We start from the raw sequence: 20544 nt of genomic DNA on the forward strand, positions 1-20544 counted from the left end.
CTGACCATGACTTCGGTATTTTGCTCTCAGACATCACTTCATTCATGACTTGTAGGAGTGGGAAGGTCAGTGTTTCTTCAAATGTTCTGTAAAATTCCACAGGTAGTCCATCTGGTCCTGGAGCTTTCCCGTTGTTTTGTTTTTTAAGTGCCTCTGTTAGCTCCATCATTATTATTTTACTTTCTAACATTGTTCTAATTTCGTCTGATACCTGGGGGAGATTGGCATCTTGTAACTACTTTTTAACTCGTCCCTCCTCCACCTTCTCTTGTTCATAGAGTTTAGCATAGTAGTCTTGTATAATATTGTTTTTCTCAATATTTCCATACTGAATTTATCCTTGTTTATCTCTTAGTTGAAATATTTTCTTTGTTTCTCTCTCTTTTTTCAGCTTATATGCCAACCACCTGCCTGGTTTATTCGCATTTTCAAAATAATTCTGTTTAGCACCTCTAATTTTTTGTGCCAATTCTTCCTTTTCTAATAGGTCCATTTTATGTTTAATTATGTCCATTTTTATTTTAACATCTTTTTTTGTGGTGCTCTCTGTAGTTCTCTTTCAAGTATTTTATAGTCGTTATCTAAAGCTTTATGCATTTGTCTTTTCTATAAGTTTCTCTTCCTTGTGTAGTCTATTGTCAAACCTCTGATAAAAGCCTTCATTGTGTCCCAGAGATTCTGCAACGATGTATCTTCTTTCCTATTTTCTTTAAAGAAAAGGACTAGCTCTTTTTCCATTTTTTGTACAAACTCTTTTTCTTTCAATATAGTATTATTTAGTGTCCATCTAGGTCTTGCCCTTTGGCCTTTCCATTTAATTAAAATTGGATTGTGGTCCGCCCAGGTACTTGCTCCAATCTCAATTTCTTTTATGTTGGAGCTCAACTCTGCTGAGGCCCATATCATATCTATTCTAGAAAATGATGAGTGTCTATTTGAGTAGAAGGTGTATTGTTCTTTTTTAGCATTTCTTTCTCTCCATATATCTTTTAGAGTTACTTCATCTGTCATCCTAAAGAAGGATTTCAGCAGAAGCTTTCTATTTAATATTTTTGTTTTGTGTGTTTTATAGTCCATATTTTGATTCACGATGCCATTAAAGTCTCCCATCATACATATATCAACATAGTCTAGTTCCAAAAAAAATTTGTGTAGTTTTTTGTAGAATTCATCTTGTTTTTCATTGGGGGCGTAGATTCCGATTAGGAGTGTTTTTTTGGTATCCATAATTTCCACCATCAGAATTCTTCCCTCTTCCTCTGCATAGACTAGTTTTGCTGGAATGTTGCCTTTAATATAGAAGACCACTCCTCTTTTTTTGCAGTTCGCCAATGATGAAAACATTTTGCCAAGCTTTGGTTGAGTTAATAAGTGTTCATATTTCTTTTGGATATGTACTTCTTGTAGGCAAATTATGTCAAGTTGTAATTTCTCTAATTTATAAAATATTTTCTTTCTTTTAATTACCGAATTAAGTCCATTAATGTTAATTGTAATCATTTTTTCTTTCTTCCATGTTTATACTTTATATACAGGATTTATCATTCTAGTTGATCTGGGTTCTCGTTTTTCTTTACGGCTTCCATCCCCCGCTGCCCCTTCTTTCTCAATTCCATCTATTGCTCCTTCTATTTTTTCAGTCGCAGTTGCAGGTAGTTCCAGTAGTTGTACCACTCAGTCATCTTTCCCAGCTTTCTCAGCCATTTCTCTAAAGTATTCTTCGTAGAAAGCTTCTGCCTTCTCAATTGTATCTATCCTGTGTCTTTGTCCTTGCCATGTACATAGTAAACCTTCCGGTATGAGCCATCTGTAATTAACACCTTTTTTTAATCAATACTTTGGTCAGGAATTGGTATTCTCTCCTCCTCTCTCTCACCTCTCTCGGAATTTGTTTGAGAACTACAATCTCCTTACCTTTATATTCTAATTTTCTATCTCTCAATTTCTGTAAGATTTGTGATTTAATTGTTTTCTTAGTAAATCTTACATGCACTTCCCTTGGGAGAGCATTTCTCATTGCATATCTTTTGTATACTCGAAAACTTTCGTCTATAATTTCTATTATTTTGTCCTGAGACATCTCCAGAACATCTATCAGAATATTTGAAATTATCTGAACTAAGTTCTCTACTTTTTCTTCTTCTATGTTTTGAAATCTTAAGAAGAATTCAGACCTATAGCAATAGCAGTAGACTTATATACTGCTTCATAGGCCTTTCAGGCCTCTCTAAGCGGTTTACAGAGAGTCAGCATATTGCCCCCAACAATCTGGGTCCTCATTTTACCCACCTCGGAAGGATGGAAGGCTGAGTCAACCCTGAGCCGGTGAGATTTGAACCGCTGACCTGCTGATCTAGCAGTAGCCTGCAGTGCTGCATTTAACCACTGCGCCACCTTGGCTCTATCCATCTCCCATCTTAATATTCCACTACTCTCTCTTTCTACATCACTTAGTCTGGTCTCTAGCTTCTCAGTTTTCTTCTCTCCTTCTTGTATTTTATTTTCAATTTTTTGAATCCTGTCTTCATATTTCACCATCCAGTTGTGCATACTTTCAATTTTCCCTTCCATTTTATCAACTTTTTGCACTATGCTTTGGTTTTGTTGTTCCATTACCTCCATTTTTTTTCTATACTCTCAAACTTCTTTACAAGGGTGTCTAACTTATCATCTTTACTGTCAAGTCCTGCTTGCATTTTCTGCATCACTTGCATAAGTGTTTCAAAATTTGCTTCCTTCTCTTTTTCATGCTGGAGCATTGTCTGTGTTGTCCTCTGGCCTCCCGCAGGTGAGGAGGCGGAGGTTGATGTAGAGCCAAAAGCAACTGCTTTTCTACTCATAGCCAATTAGTATTAGAGGGTGGAAGGTTATAAGTACAATGGGTGAAGTATGTAGGGGACACGAGGGAGAAGAAGGAGAGATGAGGAAAGAGAGGGAGAGAGAAAGGGAAAGAGAGAAGGGAAAAAGAGAAAAGAAAAAAGAAGGAACTCTTCCAACTATTTTGCTCAAAATTTAAAGTGAGCCATCTATTGATGTCCCAATTTCTCCAAAAGAAAAAAAATACAAAAAGAAGATATAAAATAAGAAAAGAACACCCCCCCCAAAAAAAAAAACAAGAAAAGGAGGGGTGCTTCAGGCTACAAGTGGGAAAAAGAAAAAAAAGGTGTAAGTAGTCAAAAGGTCAAAAAGAATGATCAAAAAAGAAAAAATCAATGTCAATATCTCCCCAGCAGGGTGGTGTGAAAATGGTGTTGAGAGATGAAAGGATGCCACCAAGCTAAAACAAATAGTTTTTTTGGACTCCTGTCCAACTTTTAATGCTATCAGTCCCCTTGTTTCGTTTGGTGAAAATTATATTATTCAGTTAGAACTATGTTATTTGCCTAAACTGATGTACAACAACATTCAACAAAATTTATATATGTATGCGCGTGCTCTCACACAGAGATTCACACTCACACATAGATCATATGAACAGGTGAGGGAAATAAATATTCTGTCAGATTTTCAGTTATTAGTATTAATCCCCTTGTAAAGAGAACATTTTACCACAATTTCACAGTCTTTCAGAATTTCCAGAGCTATTAGAAGTAGTCAAGATATTACTTTAGTTCAATCAAGGTCTTATCTTGATTCAAATCAACATTGCAAATCAGGCTACTCAATGGGTTGGGAGAAAACCTGAGAGGAGATACCAGGGAAGGTTGAAAAACGAAACTGATCCAAAGTTTTAGTAGGTATCATATCCTAATTATGGCTATCTTCATAAATGTACATACTACATCATAGGCTTTACTATCAAAATGTGTAATTTTTTGCATTATTCATAATAACTATAGTAGAGAAAATGGTAAAAAGGAAAAGGGATAGAAATTTCATATTATACCAGTATTTACAAAGCATGCAGAATGAATTAACATAACATAACATAAATTCTATATTGTTAGATATCCCCCCCCCCCCGCTGACAGACTGCAAGAGATTTCTAGCCCTACATGGCATCAGACCTGGGTACCTGAGAGACCGCCTCCTGCCAATTACCTCCCTCAGACCGATTAGATCTCACAGGTTAGGTCTCCTCCGGATTCTATCTGCCAGCCAATGTCGGCTGGCGACCCCCCGGGGGAGAGCCTTCTCTGTTGCACCTCCAGCCCTCTGGAATGATCTCCCTGTCGAGATCCAGACCCTTACTACCCTCCCGGCCTTCCACAAAGCCACCAAGTCCTGGCTGCCCCAGCTGGCCGGGGGGGCTGTGAAATATCCAGCCCCATGGAAATTGTGAATGTTGCGGTTTTGTTTCTAAAGTGCTGTCTTTGTCTAGTTTTCCCCTTTCCCTTGTCTATTGTGAGCCGCCTGGAGTGGGCGGCATACAAGACAAATAAAATCAAAATCAAATCAAATCAAATTACCAAGGTTCTCTGTTCCGGCGGGAAGAGAGATTGAATCTCATTGGCTGAGAGGTCTGACAGATCCCTTTAAAAGGGGATGCTGTCCGACCATTCCTCAGCCGGATGTTTACTTGACTTGCAATAAAGAGCTGTTGTTTACTGAAGCCTTTTGTGCCTCCTTTACCGGATCTAACACTGGCGACGAGGATGGGATTAGAAGGCAATTAGGCAAACAAAGAGAGGAAGCCTTGCAAACAAAAAGAGTGAAGCCTTGCAAGTACATCCAGCCCGGTGCATTCCGCGAGGCATCGAGCTAGCCATCACTGAACACCCAGAGAGAATAATAATGGCCATGCATGCCCCACCAACTTTGCACAGTCCAGCTACAGAACACTGGGAATCGTACATACTATGATTCGAGTGTTTCCTGGAAGCGAACGACCTCACAGGCGTTTCGGAAGCCTGGAAAAAGAAGTTGTTCTTAGGATACTGTGGCCGGGAAGTTTTTGAGATAGCAAAAAATCTTTCAGGCCAACCCCTCTACAAGCAGTATCCTGGTCTGCACTACAACAAACGCTGAAGACCCACTACACGCCAAAGCCATCTAAGTATGTTCACTGGTATCAGTTCAATATACAGAACCAGAAGGAGGGCAAATCAACCAATGAATATGTGGTGGCTCTCCAAAAAGCCGCAGCCCAGGCATGGTGGGACACTCCACCGGCAGAGCCGCCAACCAGCCACCGCTCTGTAGAGGAGCCGGAGACAAGGACCGGTCTTCGGACAGGTGCAGCCGTGGGACGCTTCTATGTCAGACATAGCAGCGGCGTGGCCAAAAGCCTCTTTCTTTCTTTTTGCCTCACCAGCCATAAACCTCACCACATGTCACTGGCTACAGTACATATATTTTCTTGTATTCTTCTCTTCCTCTCCCTCCCTGTTGGCCTAATCCCTTTTGCTTTGCTTGCTACTCTTGTTGTTAGTCGTGAATCATGTCGGACTCGTTGCAACCCCATGGACAATGTTCCTCCAGGCCTTCCTGTCCTCTACCATCCTCAGGAGTCCATTTAAGTTCACGTCTACTTCTTTTCCCTCAATCTTTCCTAGGCTCTTCTCCAATGAGTCCTTCCTTCTCATTAGATGGCCAAAGTATTTGAGTTTCATCTTCAGGATCTAAAGAGTAGTTAGGGTTGATCTCCTCTAGGACTGACCAGGTTGATCACCTTGTAGGTTGGTTTATAGGTTGGTTAGGTTAAGTTTATTTATAGGCCGCCCTTTTCCCTGAGGGGACTCAGGGCGGCTTACAACTTATATAGGAAGGGGAAACATACAAAGACATATAGGACAATACATAATTAAAAGAGTAAAGCAACATTCATTCAACATTCGGGCGGGGATGGAATATAATCTTTAACCCCAGGCCTGACGGGCCAGGTCTTGAGGGCTGTGCGGAAGGTCTGGAGGGTGGTGAAGGTACGAATCTCCACGGGGAGATCGTTCCAAAGGGTCGGAGCTGCTACTGAAAAGGCTCTCCTCCGCGTAGTTGCCAGTCGACACTGACTGGCAGATGGAACTCGGAGGAGGCCCAATCTATGCGATCTAATGGGTCGTGAGGAGGTAATTGGCAGGAGGCGGTCTCTCAAGTACCTAGATCCACTACCATGAAGGGCTTTGTAGGTGGTAAGTAGCACCTTGAAGCGCACCCGGAGATCAACAGGTAGCCAGCACAGCTCGCGGAGAATAGGTGTTATGTGGGCGAACCGAGGTGCACCCACGATCACTCGCGCGGCCGCATTCTGGACTAGCTGAAGTCGCCGGATGCTCTTCAAGGGCAGCCCCATGTAGAGCACATTGCAGTATTCCAGCCTAGAGGTCACAAGGGCCCGAGTGACTGTTGTGAGAGCCTCCCGGTTCAGGTAGGGTCGCAACTGGCGCACCAGGCGAACCTGGGCAAATGCCCCCCTGGTCACAGCCGACAGGTGGTAATCAAAAGTCAGCTGTGGATCCAGAAGGACTCCCAAGTTGCGAACCCTGTCTGAGGGGTGTAATATTTGACCCCCCAGCCTGAGTGATGGAACACTGGCCAAATTATTGGGAGGAAAACACAACAGCCACTCGGTCTTTTCCGGGTTGAGTACAAGCTTGTTAGCCCTCATCCAGTCTCTAACGGCTTCCAGACCCCGGTTCATCACGTCCACCGCTTCATTGAGTTGTCATGGGGCGGACAGATACAACTGCGTATCGTCCACGTATTGGTGATATTTTATCCCATGCCTCCGAATGATCTCGCCCAGCGGTTTCATGTAGATGTTAAATAGTAGGGGTGACAGGACCGACCCCTGCGGCACCCCATATGTTAGGGGCCTAGGGGCCGATCTCTGCCCCCCGACCAACACCGACTGTGACCTGTCCGAGAGCTAGGAGGAGAACCACTGCAAAACAGTGCCACCCACTCCCACCTCCCGCAGTCGTCGCAGAAGGATACCATGGTCGATGGTATCGAAAGCCGCCGAGAGGTCAAGGAGAACTAAGATGGAGGCGTGGCCTCCATCCCTGGCTCTCCAGAGATCTTCGGTCAATGCGACCAAAGCGGTTTCTGTGCTGTAACCAGGTCTGAAGCCGGACTGGAATGGGTCTAGGTAGCTGGTTTCCTCCAAGGACCGCTGAAGCTGGGAGGCCACCACCTTGTCCCTTGTAGTCCAAGGGACTCGCCTGCTACTGTATTTCTGGCCAATTCCTCTCTTATTAGCATTGCCCAGCCCACTGGTCTTTCCTCATCCCTGGCTGCTTCTCTTCTAGTTTCTCCACGCTGCTTGTCAGTCTTCCACCAGGTTCTTCCCAGTTTGCCTGTTCTCCTGAGGTCTTTTCACATCGTCTCTCTCTCTATCCATACTTGACCTTTTCCAGACCTCCCATAATCCCGTAAACTTGTTGAAAAAGTTGCAACTTGTTTTCTATCCTCGTTTAAAGGCTGCGGTTTTGAGCTCAGGCAAGATGGGAACAAAGGGGGGGGTTGCACGTGGACCCTGGCTATCTCTCCCCCCACCTCCTCGCTTCCAGGAACTCACCGCAACCTCCTGCCCCGCAAGAGAGACATCAGCGCCGCCCCGAGGGACAGGAGGGGTCCCGGGCACTGTTCCCTCTAAGGTGCGCGCGTGCGCAGCCGCGCACGTTGCAAGAAAATCCCGCGCAGCAGTTTTTATCTGCCGCGCAGAGATTTCTTAAGGAAACGTGTGGAAGTCCTTTGCAGGTGGCTGCAACTGAATCCGGCAGTGCTGTTGCCTGTTGGAGGAGGAGGAGGCAAACCAGCCTGCCACCACCGCCCACCGCCAGCCCCGCTGCTCTTCCCGCCCCCTTCTCAGCCCCACAGTCCAGCGGTCACAGCAGAAACTGCTCTGGGTTTCCGCTGCCACTTCCCGCATTTTCTGGACAGGGTCTCGCAGGAAGGAATCCCCTCTCCAAGGGATCCCCGTCCAGAAAATGTGGGGAGCGGCAGCGGAGACCCGGGGCTGCTTCTGCTGTGACCGCTGGACTGTGGGGCTAGGAAGGGGGCAGGAAGAGCGGCGGGGCTGGCGGTGGCCGGCGGTGGCAGGCTGGTTTGCCTCCTCCTCCTCCAACAGCACTGCTGGATTTTCTCCCAACGCTGCGGGGGCCCCAGCGGGAGCTTCGGCGGCTTCACCTCAGCCGCAGCGCTGGGCAGCAAATGTGTTGGTGCTGTTGGAGGAGGAGGAGGAGGTGGTGGCAGCAATAGCTCCTGAGGACAGGACAAGAAGCAATGGAAACTTGTCAGGAGACTCAAGATGGAAATAAGGAGAAATCTGACAGTAAGAACAATTAAAATCAATGGAATCTTAATTCATTTGCTGCAGGTTTTCCAAAGACTGGACGGCCATTTGTCTCAGATGATATAAAGACTCCTGCCTTGGACAAGGGGCTGGACTAGAAGACCTCCAGTATCCCTTCTGATTCTATGATTTTAAAAACCACAAGCTTTTTACAGCTCGCTTGCAACTTTACCAAATTTAATTCAGCCATTTCCTTTTGTTATTAAATGGGTATTGCTAGTTCAATGCACATGCGCTCCACTTTTAAGATGCTGAAAAAATCCCCATGACCTGCAACAAAATTCATTCTTCCACTCTTATCTTGCCCTAACTTCTGATAGGTTCCTGAAATATAGATCTACAAAATTTAGTGAAAATATTTCTATCTATTTTAATACAGACTCGTAAAACAAATTGGGACAAATGAAATTAGTGCTCTGGGATAATAGCAGGTTTACTCTATTTGGATTTTCAGATAAAAGGTATCTTTTGTGCTAAGTTCTAACAATGTAGTTCTCTAATGTAACTATGAAACAGTCCAAATATATAATTCCCCTCAGGGAGGAATTCTGGGAGTTGAAGTCCACAAGTCTTAAAGCTGTCACGTTTGAAGACCCCTGGGGTTTTTTTCCCTAAAGGGTTAGGGGTGCAAGGGTCTTGTAACAACAGCTTTAAGACTTGCGTGCTTCAAATGCCAGACTGTCTGAGCCAACATTTTGGTTGCTAAGCAGGAGCGTTGTTAAGTGATACTGATATTATATAACACTTTTAATTAAGTGGGTACCTTGAATAAACATAACTTTGAGTTTCAAATAATACTGATTTTGTTGTTGTCTTAGGTGACATATGTGAAAAAAATTCAGGTGCTCAGGCATGAAAATGTGCCGCTCAAACACTATACTTTTCCGCTCACACTGAAAAAAAATTAGAGGGAACATTGGTCCCGGGCACAGCGGCATCGTCTCCCCCCCCCGCCCAAATAGGGAGGCCTTTTGCACCTGCAACCTGAGCCACTAGTTTGCGTTCAGCGATTGAAAGGATCGCCAAAATCCGCTCAGGACAGCTACGCCTTCTGTCCGTAAAGTTTGGGGGAGAGGAAACAGCGCTGTGTTCCTTTGCGCGCCTTCCAGGGCCCTAGAGGAGGAAGAACTAAGGCCGGATCCTCCTTGATCCTCCGAGGAGGGAAAAGGGGATCTTGGCACCTCCGCAATCACTTCCGAGGGGAGTAAGGGGGGGGTGTTTCAGCCTCTTCCTTCGCTTCGATTTTCAGCCCCGTTGGGTGAATGGAAATGTATTCTTGCATTTATAACCAGCGGAAAGACCGAAGAAAAGGAAGGGGAAGGGGAAGGATCCTGAGTGGGTCCCTCCCGCCGTGCGGCCAAAGGATGAAGGTTCAAGCGGGACCCAAACTCCCAGGGATCACTCGCTGTCTCTGGGATCCAGGCTGGCTTTCTGCGCCCACCGTCGCCCAGACTGCGGCATCCCTTCTAGACCGCGCTACGGACTTCCTGAGGCCAACGTCACAGAGGAAGGAGCGGGAGCCCTGCAGCCTTGGCGTCCTCTCCCTCTTTTCCATTCTTCTGTCACTTTCTCTCTCCTTCTCCCTTCTCTCTCCTCTTTGTCTCTTTCTGTCTCTTTCACACTCTTTCTCTTTGTCTCTCTTTCTCTCTCCTTCTTTCCCACTCTTCTGTCACTTTCTCTGTCCTTCTCTGTCTCCCTTCCCTCTTTTTTTCTTCCTCTCTCCCACTCTTTTATCACTTTCTCTCTACTGCCCAACCTGTCCCCATACTTATCTTTGATTGGTCATGTTTGCAATAATTTACCTTCTTTCCTAAATAGGCGCAGTTCCCTTACTGGATCCCTCGCTCACTCAAACACACACACACAGAGACACACACACTCACGCACAAAACCATTTTTCTCCATTCCAATTCGGATCCTATAAATCAATTCTCTGTGAAACATCTGTGAAAAAAATTCAGGTGCTCAGGCATGAAAATGTGCTGCTCAAATACTATACTTTTCCGCACACACTGAAAAAAAATTAGAGGGAACATTGGAGTAGGGATGACTGAATGGATATGAGTGTTTACTGGTTTACTTCCCGACACCTACATGGAGTTCACAGCAGATATTTTCTCTTTGGAGCTTAATAAAGAGAGACAAGGTGGCGCAGTGGTTAAATGCAGCACTGCAGGCTACTTCAGCTGACTGCAGTTCTGCAGTTCGGCTGTTCAAATCTCACCGGCTCAGGGTTGACTCAGCCTTCCATCCTTCCGAGGTGGGTAAAATGAGGACCCGGATTGTTGGGGGCAATATGCTGACTCTGTAAACCGCTTAGAGAGGGCTGAAAGCCCTATGAAGCGGTATATAAGTCTAACTGCTATTGCTATTGGTATAAATATCTATTACTGTCTAGGATTGAACTCTCAACCTCCTGTGTTTGAGGTAAGCACCTTCACCTCTAGACAGGGATGGGTTCCGGCAGGCACTTCTGCCAGTTTGCTCATGTATGCGCCCCACACACGCTTGATGCACACTGTGTGCGTATGCACAGTGCGATTAAAATTGTTCTGCACATGCGCAGAACCGAAAAAACTACATGGTGACACCCATGGCACTGTCCAGAGAACCAGTTCAGGGGCATGGCAGGCCTGGGTCGCTGCCAGTTCCAGCAATCCAGGCTGCCAAACCACGACCAGTTCAGCTGAACTGGTCTGAACCAGTAGGAACCCACCACTGCCTCTAGGCCACTGTGCTGCTCCCTTTTGAAATGATGCATAGCAATAGCAGTTAGACTTATATACCGCTTCATAGGGCTTTCAGCCCTCTCTAAGCGGTTTACAGAGTCAGCATATTGCCCCCAAAAATCCGGGTCCTCATTTCACCAACCTCGGAAGGATGGAAGGCTGAGTCAACCTTGAGCCGGTGAGATTAGAACCGCTGAACTGCAGATAGCAGTCAGCTGAAGTGGCCTGAAGTACTGCACCCTAACCACTGCACCACCTCGGCTCTTCAATGCATGAAACACGTAGTTAAGAAACAGCAACTTGCATGTTTCTTTTGTCACAAGAAGTCAGTGATGTAGACCTTAGGATTAGAATTAGAATTAGAATTTTATTATTTGTATGCCGCCCTTCTCCGGGAGGACTCAGGGCGGCGAACAATTCAAGGGGAAAAAGGGGAACATAAAAACAAAATACAAATAATAAAAGTAAACAACAGTCGCACAACCATACATGTCGAGAGGGGAGGGAACTATCAGCCCCAGGCCTGCCGGCAAAGCCAGGTTTTGACGGCTTTTCGGAAGGCCTGGAGAGAGGTGAGGGTCCGAATCCCTGCGGGGAGTTCATTCCAGAGGGCCGGATCTGCCACAGAGAAGGCCCTCCCCCGGGTAATAGCCAGGTGGCATTGGCTGGTAGATGGCACCCGGAGGAGGCCAACCCTGTGAGATCTAATGGGTCTGTGGGAGGTAATTGGCAGCAGGCGGTCTCTCAAGGATGCCCAGTCCTGATTTAGAGACAAAATTGTGTATGTGGTGGTGGTAGTGGTGGCGCTGTGTCTTTCTTTTCTGAAGGGCAGAGCAAGCTTAGGTTTACTCAGTTTCTCTTTAAACCGAGTAAAACTACAAACTATAAAAACATGTATAGTTCATTTTTAAAATGTCCATCTATGAGTTCATTGACCTGAACCGTATCTTTGGTTTCACACAAGGGAGGAGTCTTTTTAAAATTTGTGTGAAACCAAAGATCCGGTTTATATCCGGTTTATATTAATAAAGTTGATGTGTCTATGTAAATGTTTGTGTGTGTGTGTGTGTGTGTGTGTGTGTGCGTGTGTGTGTGTGTGTGTGTGTGTTACAGTAAATATAAGCTTTGAACATTTTTTTTAATATTCTTCGGAAGCCCAGAAACAATAAAACCAATAAATAACACACATGGGTTATCAAAAGATCAAGTTATTCATTAATGCTAAATTGCCAAGCTATAAATAACTATGTTTTTATTGTATGTCATACTGTATTACAACACATTGCAGATGAATGCAGACAGACTTAATCAGATTACCTAGGTGGGGTTTTTTTTAATGGCTTGCATCTATCTAATAACCCTAAACCTGAGTGAAATCTACAACCTCCCCCCCCCCACCGTACAGATATATCCAATTTCAATTAAGCCCAGTATTTGTCTATAGTACAGTATTTATATATTTCATTGATTCTATCAGATACTTCATCATGGACCAGGAACCCCCAGTGTTTTGCTCCCTTGGTTTGCATGGAGGAGAAACAGAGGAAAGTGTAAATGAAAAGTGTGAATTTCTCATAATTCGAAATATTTTAATATATGTGTGCATTAGCTTGTTCTAATGACAATGCAGATAAATATCTGTTTAGCATCTATTAATATTAAATATGACAGAACCTCAATAGAAGAAAATGCAAAGGATCTGCAAGAACTCACGTTAAAAGTTAAAGAATACAGTGAAAACATGGTTGGTGTTGGAGATGACATCTGAGAATACCATAAACAACTAAGAAAATATATCACTGAACAAATTAACCTAGAGTTTTCAGCCATGGCACAAATGAATGGGCTCTAATTATTCTACTTCAGACTCATAGTGCAAAGATTTAGTTCTTTGGAGAAAAGTCTCATGCTGAGAAAAGTGGAATGAAAGAAAAGTTAGTGACTAGCAACAGGGTGGAGAGATAATGAATGCACATTGGGAACAGATCATCATAGAGACAATCTGAGTGGTCCAGTGGTCGGATTCAAATTTTTTTGCTACCAGTTCTGTGGGTGTAGCTTGGTGAGGGAAAGGTTACTGCAAAATCCCCATTCCCTCCCCATCAACTGGGACTTGGGAGGCAGAGAATCGATGAGGGCGGGGCCAGCCAGAGATGGTATTTACCAGTTCTCCAAACTACTCAAAATTTCCTCTACCGGTTCTCCAGAACTGGTCAGAACCTGCTGAATACCACCTCAGGTGTGATCACTGAGAATTGATATACTGGTGTCCCATCATCATCATCATCATCCGAGGGGGCACAGTGGTTAAATGCAGCACTGCAGGCTACTTCAGCTGACTGCAGTTCTGCAGTTCGGCTGTTCAAATCTCACCGGCTCAGGGTTGACTCAGCCTTCCATACTTCCGAGGTGGGTAAAATGAGAACCCGGATTGTTGTTGGGGGCAATATGCTGACTCTGTAAACTGCTTAGAGAGGGCTGAAAACCCTATGAAGCGGTATATAAGTCTAACTGCTATTGCTATTGCTATCATCATCATCATCATCATCATTAAATAAATGGCAAAATGCTAGATTTCAGATTAAACTGTTGACATAAAGTAGTATTTAATACAGTATTTGGCTCCATTGGACATGCATTTTATTTTGTCGATCTCAAATGTTGCATTTTGCTTGCGCCTACCGAAATCAAAACAGTTAAAAAGCAATAGCAAATATTTAGATAAAACCCAGGTTATTTTCACATGTTAAATGGAACAACTAGAAATTCTGATGACTTCATATAATGTTTGATTTTCCTCACTTTCTAAAGACAAAGTCCTATCCAGGATATCTTGGTCAGGCTAACGGTAATAAGATAAGGAATGCAGAAAGTCAATAACTGACAGAAGAATTTCTAGGCAGTCCCAAATACAAGATTTAAGCAGATAAAGAATGTACAAAATCGAAATTCCAAATACGTCCGAGTACACCACAAAAGATCAAGAATTCTGGTATCAACGTAATCTTTAATGCAAAGACATTGTGAGGCCATCATTAGGAATTTTGACACTAGGCCTGCAAGGATGGCACCTTTGCTTCAAGTGTCAACCATTAAGTCATTTAGAATAAAGTCCTCCTTCTTGCTAAAGTTCTGTTCCTGAATGGAACATTCACTGCTCACATTCCCTTATTGTCAGTTGCTTAACACAGTGTTTCCCAAACTTTTGACATATGTGTACTCCTTCTATAATTTTCGTAACGCTGAGTACCCCTCATAAAAAACATATGCTTTAATAAAAACGAAGTGCAGTATATTCACGCCGTGTCACGCCTCACAAGACTGCCTAACCGTTAGATAACACTGCAATTCTCCGGCGTTTAAACAGCTCCGCAGCTCAACGTCAACTGTTAATGTTCCCGCAGTTTAAAAATGGCCGAACCCGAGCTGCGCGAAGGATGCACAGAAGTTCCCGCCATAATGAGTTGCGATACGATGTACGATGGCCCCAGTTCCCATGTAAAAACTGCGATACACGCCTATTTCTTTCCTTGTTCTGTGGGCGCAGCTAAGCACGGTGCAGTGGATATTCCCACGTGATCCCTACCAAACTCTGGTGCAACGCATACCCCCACCAAACTCTTCCCGTAGCCCTGGGGGGTACACGTACCACACTTTGGGAAACACTGGCTTAACAGATGTTATAAATTATGGCAGACCCTCCAAAAGCTACTTATGACCAGATCTCAAACTTACAGCTGCTTCAGCACCCCCGTGTACCTTTTCCCTAACAATCAATTGCAGGGATGATACAGTGCCACCTTCTACCTATCTTCCACCACTATCACCCGCAAACATTTCCCCAACAGCTTCCAACTGGCCTTAGGCCTGATCCCTACCAGGCCCCACACATTCCTTCTCAGTTATCTATGTTTCCAGGTAGACAAATTGCATTCTTGGAGCTGTAAATATAACCACTGCTTCTAGAATCATGCCACATGGCCATATAGTGAAACAACCACTCTAGCACTCTTAGAGGTCTTCAAATGGTGGGGGGTGTTTAGCTTGGTGGGATGGGAATCAGGCCAAAAGCTTTGGAGGGGGGGAATGCAACGGGGGTAAGAAAAGCCTTTGGGATTCAAGGGGCAGGAAACAGAGCACAGGGTGTCATTGGGGGGGGGGACTTGGGAAGTCCAGGGCAGGTGAACTTGGGCCTGTGCTAGGCCTCCAAGGGCCTCCCCCAGACTTGAGGCACCCTGTGTTCCACTTTACAACTGCCTATTTATTTAATGGTTGTATTGGGAGAGCCGGGATGGAGATCATTAAGTGAGATGCTTCACTAAACAGCCATTGCGACATGCAGATTTAATGGGCAAGCTTCATTACAGCTGTATCTCAAGGACTAGCGGTATTGTAGAGGAGCCATGTTTCATGCATTGTAAGAGCCGAGGTGGCGCAGTGGGTAGAGTGCAGTACTGCAGGCCACTTCAGCTGACTGTTATCTGCAGTTCAGCGGTTCTAATCTCACCGGCTCAAGGTTGACTCAGCCTTCCATCCTTCCAAAGTGGGTAAAATGAGGACCCAGACTGTGGGGGCGATATGCTGACTCTGTAAACTGCTTAGAGAGGGCTGAAAGCCCTATGAAGTGGTATATAAGTCTAACTGCTATTGCTATTGCTAACTGCTATTGCTAAGTTACCAAATCATCTTGGTATCACACATCTGATTTAATAGTGTGCTTTGATGAAAACAAACTTGTGGAAGTCGAATGCTAAGAAAACTTTGGAAATAAAATTTAAAAGTGTTGGCAAATTGGTTCAGTTCTACTGACCAAAAGTATAACAGAATAATACAACAATTAATTCAAAATAGGCTAATCTTTAAAACTTTTCATGTCTTTGTTAGCTTTTGGCAAGTGTTTCCTGCTGCAGTTATAAAACCACATTGGAAAAGAATCCTATGTTATATATTTACTTATACAAGATTTCACAATATTCAAGAGACCATTATGAGATAAGCAAACAAGTGGGGGGAAATCACCAACGGACAAACACTTCCTTATATGTCGTGGCATCATTGACCTTGTAACCCCGGAACAGATCTTCATATAACTATTTTCCAAAAATAAATAAATGGTCATTTTACCATTTAATGCACCTTTCTGTATAATGCATTTTATTTTGTCGATCTGAAATGTTGCATTTTGCTTGTGCCTACCGAAATCAAAACAGTTAAAAAGCAATAGCAAATATTTAGATAAAACCCAGGTTATTTTCAAATGTTAAATGGAATAACTAGACATTCTGATGAATTCATATAATGTTTGATTTTCCTCGCTTTCTAAAGACAAAGTCCTATCCAGGATAACTTGGTCAGGTTAACGGTAATAAGATAAGGAATGCAGAAAGTCAATAACTGACAGAAGAATTTATAGATAGTCCCAAATACAAGATTTAAGCAGATAAAGAATGTACAAAACCAAAATTCCAAATACGTCCGAGCCCCCCACAAAAAATCAAGAATTCTGGTATCAACGTAATCTTTAATGCAAAAACATTGTGAGGCCATCATTAGGAGTTTTGACACTAGGGCTGCAAGGAGCCGAGGTGGCGCAGTGGTTAGAGTGCAGTACTGCAGGCCACTTCAGCTGACTGTTAGCTGCAGTTTGGCAGTTCAAATCTCACCGGCTCAAGGTTGACTAAGCCTTCCATCCTTCCGAGGTGGGTGAAAATGAGGACCCAGACTGTGGGGGAGATATGCTGACTCTGTAAACCGCTTAGAGAGGGCTGAAAGCCCTATGAAGCGGTATATAAGTCTAACTGCTATTGCTATTGCTATGACACCTTTGCTTCAAATGTCAACCATTAAGTCATTTACAATAAAGTCCTCCTTCTTGCTAAAGTTCTGTTCCTGAATGGAACATTCACTGCTCACATTCCCTTATTGTCAGTTGCTTAACAGATGTTATAAATTATGGCAGATCCTCCAAAAGCTACTTATGACCAGATCTCAAACTTACAGCTGCTTCAGCACCCCCGTGTATCTTTTCCCCTAACAATCAACTGCAGGGATGATACAGGGCCACCTTCTACCTATCTTCCACCACTATCACCCACAAACATTTCCCCAACAGCTTCCAACTGGCCTTAGGCCTGATCCCTACCAGGCCCCACACACTCCTTCTCAGTTACCTATGTTTCCAGGTAGACAAATTGCATTCTTGGAGCTGTAAATATAACCACTGCTTCTAGAATCATGCCACATGGCCGTATAATGAAGTACTCTAGCACTCTCAGAGGTCTTCAAATGGTGGGGGGTGTTTAGCTTGGTGGGATGGGAATCAGGCCTAAAGCTTTGGAGGGGGGAATGCAATGGGGGTGAGAAAAGGCCTTTGGGATTCAAGGGGAAGGAAACAGAGCACAGGGTGTCATGGGGGGGACTTGGGAAGTCCAGAGCAGGTGAACTTGGGCCTGTGCTAGGCCTCCAAGGGCCTCCCCCAGACTCGAGGTACCCTGTGTTCCACTTAACAACTGCCTATTTATTTAATTTGATTTTGATTTTGATTTTATTAGTATTTATAGGCCGCCCTTTTCCCTGAGGGGACTCAGGGCGGCTTACATAAAATAAGGAAGGGAGGGTACAGACAATAGACACAAACAATACATAGAAGTAAAATAGTAAGCAACATTCATTCATCATTCGGGTGGGGACAAATTAGCTTTATCCCCAGGCCTGATGGGCTAGCCAGGTCTTAAGGGCTGTGCGGAAGGTCTGGACGGTGGTGAGGGTACGAATCTCCACGGGGAGATCGTTCCAAAGGGTCGGAGCTACTACTGAAAAGGCTCTCCTCCGTGTAGTTGCCAGTCGGCACTGACTGGCAGATGGAACTCGGAGGAGGCCTAATCTATGCGATCTAATTGGTCGCAGGGAGGTAATTGGCAGGAGGCGGTCTCTCAAGATGGTTGTATTGGGAGAGCCGGGATCATTAAGTGAGATGCTTCACTAAACAGCCATTGCGACATGCAGATTTAATGGGCAAGCTTCATTACAGCTGTATCTCAAGGACTAGCTGTATTGTAGAGGAGCCGAGGTGGCGCAGAGGTTAGGGTGCAGTACTGCAGGCCACTTCAGCTGACTGTTATCTGCAGTTCAGCGGTTCTAATCTCACTGGCTCAAGGTTGACTCAGCCTTCCATCCTTCCGAGGTGGGTGAAATGAGGACCCAGACTGTGGGGGCGATATGCTGACTCTGTAAACCGCTTAGAGAGGGCTGAAAGCCCTATGAAGCGGTATATAAGTCTAACTGCTATTGCTAACTGCTATTGCTAACTTACCAAATCATCTTGGTATCACACACGTGATTTAATAGTGTGCTTTGATGAAAACAAACTTGTGGAAGTCGAATGTTAAGAAAACTTTGGACATAAAATTTAAAAGTGTTGGCAAATTGGTTCAGTTCTACTGACCAAAAGTATAACAGAATAATACGACAATTAATTCAAAATAGGCTAATCTTTAAAACTTTTCATGTCTTTGTTAGCTTTTGGCAAGTGTTTCCTGCTGCAGTTATAAAACCACATTGGAAAAGAATCCTATGTTATATATTTACTTATACAAGATTTCACAATATTCAAGAGACCATTATGAGATACGCAAATAAGCAGGGAAAATCACCAACGGACAAACACTTCCTTATATGTCGTGGCATCATTGACCTTGTAACCCCGGAACAGATCTTCATATAACTATTTTCCAAAAATAAATAAATGGTCATTTTACCATTTAATGCACCTTTCTGTATAAGTTTTAAGAATCTGGGGATTACTTAAAACAATTAAGAAAGGGAGGAAAACTGTTTTAAAACAATCAAGGTGAGGGAAAATAACAATAAACTTTTTTCATAGTAGTTCAGAAAACAAAATTCAAAGGACTTGTCTTATGACAAAGGTATACTTAGTCTGATATGAAAGCAATTGGCAAAATTAGCATTACGAAGAAGAATATTCAAACTTCTAGTTATTTTTCTTGATCTTAGCCTTCTTCCAGTGTGTTACAATGGAACGAGTTACACAACCAGCCATTGACCATCTGAACTTATGTGCAACTTCAGGTGTGGCAGAGTAAGCAAAAATGTTCTTAGGATAAACTTCTGTTCTTTAAGCCTCACAGAGTGCAAACCTTGACTAAACAGTACATAGTTCACCACAAAGGAGGAAGAACATTAAGGCTTGTATACACAGGGTTGAACTGAAGTGGGTTTGCAACTTGTTATAGGTCTAATTGTTTTGTCTGTGCTCATCAGTTCATATTGTATTTCTTATCAATGGTTCATTTCAGGAGTGGGTTCCGGCAGGCATTGCTGCCAGTTCGTGACCCGTCAAAACCGCGCTCGACTAAGCCACGCCCGATTAAACCGCGTCGCTGACGTCATCAACAGGGTGACAACAGCCAGTGCGGAGAAAGAAGGGCGCTTTAAATAGCGCTTTGAAAGCAAGCCGATTCAACTTAAGATAGGTTTAGGGTTAGGTTTAGGGTTAGGTTAAGGGTTAGGTTAAGGGTTAGGGTTAGGGTTAGGGTTAGGGTTAGGGTTAGGGTTAGGGTTAGGGTTAGGGTTAGGTTAAGGGTTAGGGTTAGGGTTAGGATTAGGGTTAGGGTTAGGGTTAGGTTAAGGGTTAGGGTTAGGTTTAGGGTTAGGTTAAGGGTTAGGATTAGGATTAGGTTTAGGGTTAGGTTAAGGGTTAGGTTTAGGGTTAGGGTTAGGTTAAGGGTTAGGTTTAGGGTTAGGTTTAGGGGGTTAGATTTAGGATTAGCTTTAGGGGTTAATTTTAGGTTTAGGGTTTACAGTATGCTTCTGTCTCCGCGCTGTTGTCGCCCTGTTGATGACGTCAGTGACACGGTTTAGTCGGGCGCGGTTTAGTCAAGCGCGGTTTTGTGGTGGAACCCTGCCGGTTCACTCATGTGCGTGTCGCACACGTGTGCTTGATGAGCATTGTGTGCACATGCACAGTGCAATAAAAATGCTTCTGCATGCGCAGAAGCAAAAAACAAAATGGCAGCACCTGGAGAACCAGTTCAGGGGCATGGCAAGCCTGAGTCACTACCCCCACCTGTTGGGCCGAACCGGTCTGAACCATTAGAAAGCCACCAATGGTTCATTTCTAAATGAATACAACATAATAGGTTTCCTTGTGTTAGATACTTGTGTACACACATCTAGAAAAGTCTATTTTAAGGTAAAAATCTGACTTTAAGCAACTTCTATATTTTGGTTTGCACAGAAATGAGACTTTAGCTTTTGTCTCAACTAAAGTGTTGCAGAAAATGACAGGCTTAGACTTCTCAGGATACAGGAAAAGTTTATTTGGCAGCCAGGTTCAGAAAGCTAGCCCATGGCTTAGCATTGCAAGTTCTGAACAAACTTCATTATCGAAGCACACATTCTTATACATTCTCAAAAGCATTGCAATACGGAGATACTTAACACATTTCTTAGTGGTTACCTTGAGGAGAAAACCTTATAAGGAGATGGGGTCTTACTTCTCCTTTTGTTTCAGGTATGGCTTACGTGTCATTAACGAACTTTAATTGAACCTTGTGGTTTGGA

The sequence above is a fragment of the Thamnophis elegans genome, chromosome 10, assembly GCF_009769535.1.
Source record: "Thamnophis elegans isolate rThaEle1 chromosome 10, rThaEle1.pri, whole genome shotgun sequence".
In the NCBI taxonomy this organism is placed as follows: domain Eukaryota; kingdom Metazoa; phylum Chordata; class Lepidosauria; order Squamata; family Colubridae; genus Thamnophis; species Thamnophis elegans.